The sequence below is a fragment of the Rhinopithecus roxellana genome, chromosome 4, assembly GCF_007565055.1.
Source record: "Rhinopithecus roxellana isolate Shanxi Qingling chromosome 4, ASM756505v1, whole genome shotgun sequence".
NCBI lineage: Eukaryota > Metazoa > Chordata > Mammalia > Primates > Cercopithecidae > Rhinopithecus > Rhinopithecus roxellana.
In genome coordinates, this window is record NC_044552.1 from 118,183,300 (window position 1) to 118,191,861 (window position 8,562).

The 8,562-nt window shown below is 37.7% G+C and overlaps 1 protein-coding gene across 2 annotated transcripts in view; it reads right to left on the reverse strand.

Annotated features, from left to right (window-relative positions):
• The window catches only part of MANEA (mannosidase endo-alpha), a 32,847-nt gene extending 28,205 nt beyond the window's left edge, over positions 1-4,642 (reverse strand). Inside the window, exon 1 of one of the 2 annotated variants that reach the window (XM_010370929.2) lies at positions 4,499-4,642. The gene's annotated coding sequence lies outside the window, so the exon portion shown is untranslated. The remainder of the gene's footprint in view (positions 1-4,498) is intronic. The other variant, XM_030929432.1, reaches the window with a different exon arrangement.
• Positions 4,643-8,562: the final 3,920 nt, after the last annotated feature.

Consider the following 8,562-nt stretch of genomic DNA (forward strand, 5'->3'; position numbering starts at 1 on the left):
TTATGATATAATATTATATCAACTGTATTGAAGATACACACAGAAGGAAATATACTTAAACATGTAAAATACTTATGTCTGGGTGATACAACAGTGATTTTCTTACTATTTTCTATAAGTAGAACATAACACTTCCTAAGGAAACAGTCTGGATAGGTATTCTATAAGGAAAAAAACAATGGTAATGAATGTTGGAAGAGTTACAGAGACAGGAGAAATAACTAACAGATTTAGAAATTAGTGAGGCATTGATTTTTGAAATGTTGACTTCAGCTGAATGGCGAGATGCATGAAAGATCAAGACATACAATAAAACTGAAGATGTAAATTCAAATCAGTCACGCTTAGTTGTGTGATCCTGGGTAAGTCATTTAGCTTTTTCTTTAAAAAGAAGGTATCTGGCCGGGCGCGGTGGCTCAAGCCTGTAATCCCAGCACTTTGGGAGGCCGAGACAGGCGGATCACAAGGTCAGGAGATCGAGACCATCCTGGCTAACCCGGTGAAACCCCGTCTCTACTAAAAAATATAAAAAACTAGCCGGGCGAGGTGGCGGGCGATTGTAGTCCCAGCTACTCGGGAGGCTGAGGCAGGAGAATGGCATAAACCCGGGAGGCGGAGCTTGCAGTGAGCTGAGATCCCGCCACTGCACTCCAGCCTGGGCCACAGAGCGAGACTCCGTCTCAAAAAAAAAAAAAAAAAAAAGAAGGTATCTGTTTTGCCTACTGATAAAACTGTCCTGTGAATCATGCAAGACAATTTGAAACAGTAATATTTTATCAAACAGTAAACACTAATGAATTTATAAATAAATGAAAAGTGAAGAAATACAGGAAAAAAAGGAAATTTAAAAAAATTTCTTAGGTTCATTTTCTAGATCTACACATGAATACAAAGCATAAAATGTCCATTTATGGAAGCTGTTTTTTTTTTTCTCTCTCTCCCTCTCTCGCCTATAAACGTAATTTCTTAAGCTGATCCCTGTCTTCTCATTTTACATTACTTCATTCATTCAATTAAAATGTGTGTTTATCACATCATTATAGATGACACACAAGTTCAATTTTAAGAGATACCTACTGGCTCTGGCTCAACCTTCAAATCTCAATTAAGTCATCTCAACCTAAATAAACACAGATGGGCACTGAGATTTAAAATGTGAGCTCTGTAGTTCAAATGCCTGAGTTCAAATTCCAGCTATGCCATTTTTTAGTGATCTGACCTACAAAACTGACCTGATCTTTCTGAGTTCCTTTCCTCACCTATAAAATGAGCTATTACTTCACTCATAGGATTTTTGTGAGGATGAAATTAGTTAATATTGTAAAACTCAGGCCGGGCGCGGTGGCTCAAGCCTGTAATCCCAGCACTTTGGGAGGCCGAGACGGGCGGATCACGAGGTCAGGAGATCGAGACCATCCTGGCTAACACAGTGAAACCCCGTCTCTACTAAAAACTACAAAAAACTAGCCGGGCGACGTGGCGGCGCCTGTAGTCCCAGCTACCCGGGAGGCTGAGGCAGGAGAATGGCGTGAACCCGGGAGGCGGAGCTTGCAGTGAGCTGAGATCTGGCCACAGCACTCCAGCCTGGGTGACAGAGCGAGACTCCGTCTCAAAAAAAAAAAAAAAAAAAAAAAAAAAAAAAAAAAAAAAAAATTGTAAAACTCTCAGAATCATGTGGCTTAGTATAAGACTAAATAAATATGAGCAATTGTTTATGATGATGATTAAAGATGGGTGTCTGGGAAGCAATTAAAATAGAACACATTTTATTCTAAGTGCCTATTCTCTGTATGACCAACTACTGAAATACCAGTCACCTTCAAGTCAACGTTGAAATGCTGCCTCTTCTTGACACCTCTCCTGATTCCACAGTGGAAAGTACTTACTCCTCAACTCCCCATATATTTCACTGTTAACAGTATTTACTTTTTAAATCGTCATTTCTTATGTATTATATCATGCTGTGCATTTATATTTATACTCCCTACTAGATTGCTCTTTAAGTTTCAGAAAGAGTCTTTATCTTCACATTCTAGTAGAGTATAACATATCTTTCACATAGTGTTAAGTGTTCAGCTTAAAAAAAGTTAATTTCTGGCTCTTTAGTGTTTCATTGGTATTTTGGCAGTATATATATGTGTGTGTATATATGTGTGTGTATATATGTATATATAGGCTGTGTGTATATATAGACTACTGACCATATACACACCTGATAAGTTTACAGTGTATACTGAACATATTATAAAGAATCATAAAAGATCCAATAATTTTAAAAATCCAATTTAATGAAAAAAAATCATCTTCAACACGGCAAAACCACAACGACCCTTGAGATGCCTAAAATATCTGATCTTGCACGAAAGGGGTGGAGGAACTAATTTAGCTTCAATAAAAGAAAAGTTTTATAAGTCACCATAGGAAAAAAAATTACAAGTTAATTGCAGATATATGTTTCCAAATCAGGGACCTACTCAAAGTATTGGCTACTGAAAATTTGTTTTCTCCTCAAAAGGCTGTTTACATTACTCATACACAATAGGTTCTTTTGAACCTATAGCTTCTATTTTTTGAGTTTTGTGCTTTTAATTCTTTAAAATGCTGACTTGAAGCTTAGTGATGTCTAATAAAAAATTATTGGACATATCCAGCTAGCTAAGAGACCCCAAGAGATTGAGAAGCAGGGTGGTATGAATTACTACTTCAAAAATTATTTGCTTTTATCATGCAACTCAGAAAATCCAAAAAGACTGCCCCTTTTAATTATTATTAACTAAATTAAATCACACAGATTTTTGGTGCTTTTTAAAAAATATATATTGTTTTCTTCTAATTTTATTTTGTATGAAGCCACCGGAGATAAATATAACTCAATAGTAGAAGACACATCTGGAACTTTCAAAATCAGTTTCCAAATCAATCCTTGCCCAGGTCAGTTTTATTGTAAACACTTGTACCCTCTGGTTAACAGAAATTCAGTTAGGTTTAGATTCATTCTTCCTTTCTAATCTTCACAACAACCTATGAAGTAGAATTTCTTTTAACTTCATTTTACAGATGATGAAACTGAGCAGCTGGTAACTTTTTCAAAAATCTTTCGGTCAGCAAATGGCCAAGCAACCAATCTAAGGTTAATCACCTAGCAAGGAGCAGATCAAGTCTGGCTCAAGAACTCAAGTTCTTGTCTATGCTATTCTGCCTTCCTTCAAGGTATTAGATAAATCAAATTTAGAGGATACACCACAGTTATTTTTGTGACATAAGATGAAAGCTGCTGCTATATGGTTATGTTTTCAATTAAGGATTATGTACTTAATAAACAATGATTAACTGTTACTTACTCCATAAACTGTAGCCCAAACTTAAAACTAAAGACAGCTTATTCTATTTTCTGATCATACATTCACTATTCATCACACAAATAACAGCAACAGCTCTGGAAATGGTGTTTCCATTGTTGTGATTTTTTGTTTTGGGGGGTGTTTTTTTGCATTGAGCCTGGAAATCCACAAATTCACAGCACTCTTGCTTTTTTCAGGTGTGATACACCTGAAATAGATGTATTGTCATGAAAGTGATTTGCAAACAACGTGACACAGTATCACCAATATCTAGGTTTTACTTTATATATTTTTTCAAACTACTGCCCCAATACTTTAACGTGAAGAGCCTATTTCAGTCCCATTTTTCTTATTTTCAAGTTCATAATCAACATTATCCCCCCCCTTGTTGTTTTATAGCACTTCCACATTTTCATGTTTAACACTTATCCGTAGGGTCTTGCAACAACAAAACCAAACAGTTACAACTGCCTGTACTTCAAGTTGCTTCTTTGGAAAAAGGAACACCAAAAACACTAATCCAGCATTGTTGTATCCCCAGACTCAGCAAAGGGTAAGAGTCTAAGATGACAGTGCCAAACACGTTAACAGGTGAACTGAAAAACCATCTCCAGCGGCCTGGCCATCCGGCGGTCTCCTCCCGATGTCCAGAGGCGCTGAAACAGGCGACAGCAACCTTTCCGCTGCACCCTGAGCCCAGCAGGCCTCGGTCCTTCCACCCTCCTGGTCGGCTCAAGGCTCAGAGGCAGTCTTGGGGAACAAGAGAAGGTGCTGAAAAAGGCTTTCATCCGTCCCGAAATTTCCAACTTGTCTAGGGAGACGAGGAAAAACCGAGGCGACAGGAGGTTCCGTTTCAAAGAGGAGGCGGCGACGAGGCCGGTGGGGTGGGGATAAAGCAGTGTAAAAGGCAGTAGAACTAACGCAGACTAATACAGGCGTAAGAGTGACAGCGTAGGTTAATGGGGGGCCTGGGGGCTACAGACTCGCCGCTCGGCGCCACCAGCTGCCTGCCAGAGGCGCGCCGGGTCAAAGGACGCCAGGAGGAAAGCCGCCACCAGATTGGTTGGCGGGCGAGAGCGCAGGCGTCCGCGGTGGACCTCGTGCCCCTGCCGCCACCGCCGCCGCCTCCACGGGGTCCGAATCCTGCAGCTACTCACCAGCGTCCGGTAATCCGCTTCCTGCGGGGACTCGGCCAGAGGAGAGGTTGAGACCCCGAACAGAGAGCAGACTGCAGCCGCGCCGCGCCGCGAGCCCAGGCAGCCCTTCCTCCCCGAAGGCGCGCGCAGAGCGTTCCGGGAGCTTTCAGGGGCGGGACGGGCAGGGGCGGGGTCACGCAGCGGGCGGGGCTGGGGGGGGGGTCTCCCGGAGCCTCCAGTAGCCGGTCTAAGAGGCCTAGGGCGGGAGCGGCGCGGAAGAGAAGACTGCCTTTCGGGGCTTTCTGTAAGAGGGGAAAGACGTGTAGATGCACTCCCGTCCTATTTCTGCAAGTAGAACTCACTGCCCTTAAAAACGGTCTTCTGAGGCTCAGTTGGGCGGCTGTAACTGTATTACAGAGGACACATTTTTGTTTGTTTTTATGTGAAACATTCACAAGTTGCTTGTAACCCGAGTATACTGGTTTTCAAACTTTCTAAGTTGAGGAACTGTTTTGATTTTTTGAAAAACAGAACTTTACTTGGAAACCCAAGGTAGGCAGATGCAGATGGCGTTTTTAATTTGCGAATGTATTCTATAAAGTCACATCTGTACTGAAATACTAGAAATAATTGATAAGTCAAATGTAAAGAACAAGAACTTTTGAAATAGGATTACAACTGAAGGTTTCCGTCTTACATTCGCTTCAGAAAACAAGAAAATGCTTTTATTTGCTTGCATAGTAACAGGAAATCCTTATTCAAGCTAGAACTTGCTGATGTGAACCGTTTTATAAGAGCTCTCCTTAAAAATACTTTTAACGCCCATTTTAATTCGGAAATATACATATGAGTATATCTCATATGCATATCTTAAAGAAGAAGAATGAAAAATGCCCAGGTACTCACTACAGAGCTTAAGAAAAAAAAACCAATATTTTTGAAGCCTTCTAGAAAGTCCTCTCTAAAAGCATCTCCTTCCTTCCATTCACCGTTATGATGATTTTTATATTGCTTATTCCGTTGCATTTCTGAAAATAGTTACATATGTACGATTCCCTAAAAATACTTTTTTCCTAGTTTTATATTTTATATGTGAATCATTCTTCATTTTTCCCCTTTTTTCACTACCCATTTAGATTTTGAGAGGCTTTGAGATTCGTCTATATACAAGTCCGTTTCCCATTAACTAGACTGGCACATCGTTGTCCTTCTGCTATTGTTAGACTTTTAAGTTTTTGCTGGCAAGAGCATCTGATTGCTCTTTTAATTTGCATTTGCCCTTTTTTAAAAGCCTGTTCTTAATTTTGTCTCATTTTTTATTAAATTGCTTGCTTTTGAAAATTATTTTGTAGATAATATTTAGTTTTTCTAGTTTAATTCTCTCTTGTAAGTTACATGTGTTTCAAATGTCTTCTCTTAGTTTATGGACTGTCCAGTTCTTATGATGTTTCTTGATTGTCAAAAGCTGTATACTTCAGTATACAGCTTTTTGAATTTAATAATATTTTACATTTTAATTTTGTGCGTTTTGCTTTCTTGCTTACAAGATTCTTCCCAATATAAGATCAGAAACTATTCTTTCTTCTACAAGTTTAAAAGTTTAATTGTAACAATTTTAGACACAGAAAAGGACAAATAATAACATAATGAACACCCATGCACTCAACTCTATGTATTAAAACATTTTGCAAGCCCCTCCTCCTAATGATTCTTCTCTAAAATTGCTTTAACTATACTTGACTCTTTACTCTTTCATTTAAATTTCAGGATGAGCCAGCCAAGATCCATTTTTAAAAACTGGATTTTAATTGGGCATTTTATTCAACTTAAGAATTGAATTTAAAGATTATTTTAGTGACATGTCTTATCTATGAACATGGTATATTTATTTTATTCAAGTACTTTATGTGCTACTATGCTTTGTAATTTATTGAATATCTTTCATTATATTGCCTCCTAGTTTTATTACTAAAATTAGAGATCTCTGTCTTTAAACTCTATTTGCTTGCTAATTGTTCAGTCACATTGTATTAAAAGAGCATCAGTTTCAATATATTGGTACCATCTCCAGAAGCTTTGCTGAATTTTTTTGATTGCTTGCTTTATTTCCTTGTTACATCTTTGGATGACCTATATAGGTAATCATATCATTTGTAAGTAAGAATAATGGTTTCCTTCTTTCTCTTTTTAAACCACTTATTCAGTTTTTTCTTTTATTTATTAACAGAGCATCCAGTGCAATGTTTAATGGAAGTAGTAATGGCATTCTTGTCCCATTCCTCTCTTTGTTTTTTGTTTTTTTTTTTTTTTTTTGAGACGGAGTCTTGCTCTGTCTCCCAGGCTGGAGTGCAGTGGCCGGATCTCAGCTCACTGCAAGCTCCTCCTCCCGGGTTTACGCCATTCTCTCGCCTCAGCCTCCCAAGTAGCTGGGACTACAGGCGCCCGCCACATCGCCCGGCTAAGTTTTTGTATTTCTTTAGTAGAGACGGGGTTTCACCGTGTTAGCCAGGATGGTCTCGATCTCCTGACCTCGTGATCCGCCCGTCTCGGCCTCCCAAAGTGCTGGGATTACAGGCTTGAGCCACCGCGCCCGGCCCCATTCCTCTCTTTACTGCGATACTGCTAACATTTTATAATGATAACAATGTTTGCTGTGGGTTTTTGGTAAATACTTTATCAGGATTATTAAGTGTTCAGTTTGCAGTTCATAATGTTTTATTGTTTGCTTTTGTTTTTAACCCTGAGTGACAGCTTAATTGATTAAATGCTTTTCATGCATCCATTGAGATAATCATTTTTTCCTATTCTAATATATTTATGGGAATGATTAATACATTTTCTGATGTCAAATGAGAGGGAGAGGATTTTATTTTATAAATATGTTAATGCATGCTCACTTGCTTAAAAACCAGGCACTTTATGACTGCCAGTGTAAATAAATTAGGGCAAGTAGATTCTCATTGCATCACCCTCTGTATCTGTCAGATTCATTGCACAATGGTGTTTATAAACTGGATTAGAATTGCTGCTAATGCCCCATCTTGTAACTCTGACTGCTCTACCTATCCCCTGCTATTGTCAGGGAATGTTGAGGTGGCAATGATAGAAATAATGTTGTTAATATTCTTTTTTTCTTTCACATCACTTTTTTCACAAAGTGTTTTTATGTAGATTTTTTTTTTTTTTTTTTTTTTACTTGACATCACTGGAAAGTAAGCAAACATGTTTTGTTATAATTATCACATTATAATGTTTTTGCATTCTGAATCTTGATTTTATTTTCAAATATGGGATGGCCATAATAGCTGCCACATCCAATTTTTTTCTCTCTCATGTATACATTTATTTTTAATTAGTTCAATAATTTTCTGAATATAAACAATATAGAATTTAGTAAGTTAATAAGCACTGATGGGAAAGGTCTGCAAGATAAATGAGCAAGTGATTGGTATGTTATTACTTACAAGAGAAGTTCGTGTTATATTAATATAAATTTTAAATATATATGTGCATGTATGATATATAAAAATATCTGGAAGGATGTATGCATTGTTACCCATAGTGATGTAAGGGCAGGGGAATGAAGAATTTTCTTTTTTACTCTCTGTAGTGCTGTTTTTTTTTTTTAATATGAGACCATATTTATGTATTTTTTAAATTAAAAATACAGCACCAGAAGAATATGCCATTCATCTAATAGATGGTTTCTTGGAAGGAAAAAGAGCTGCATATAAATTCATTTGTATCGTAAATAGACTTTTTTTATTTTTTAGCCACATGAATTAAGCATTTTATTTAATTATCAAGGACCACCTTAAATATTACTTTAAAAAATTCAGTCCTATATTGAAAATAGGTATCCTGAAAACTTCCAGAACATTATTTGGAACACCTGTTTCCCCAACTAAGATAAATCCATTGCCAGATGCTGAATAGACCTCGCCCATTACCACTTTGGATTTCTTGATAGTCTTATGTTTCCATCTTCCATCGTAATGTGTTCATCAGCTTCCTAGAAACATTTGAACAATGGTTTAGAAAAGTTTGCCCAATAATCTGGCACCCTCCAGATTTTTAACAGTGAA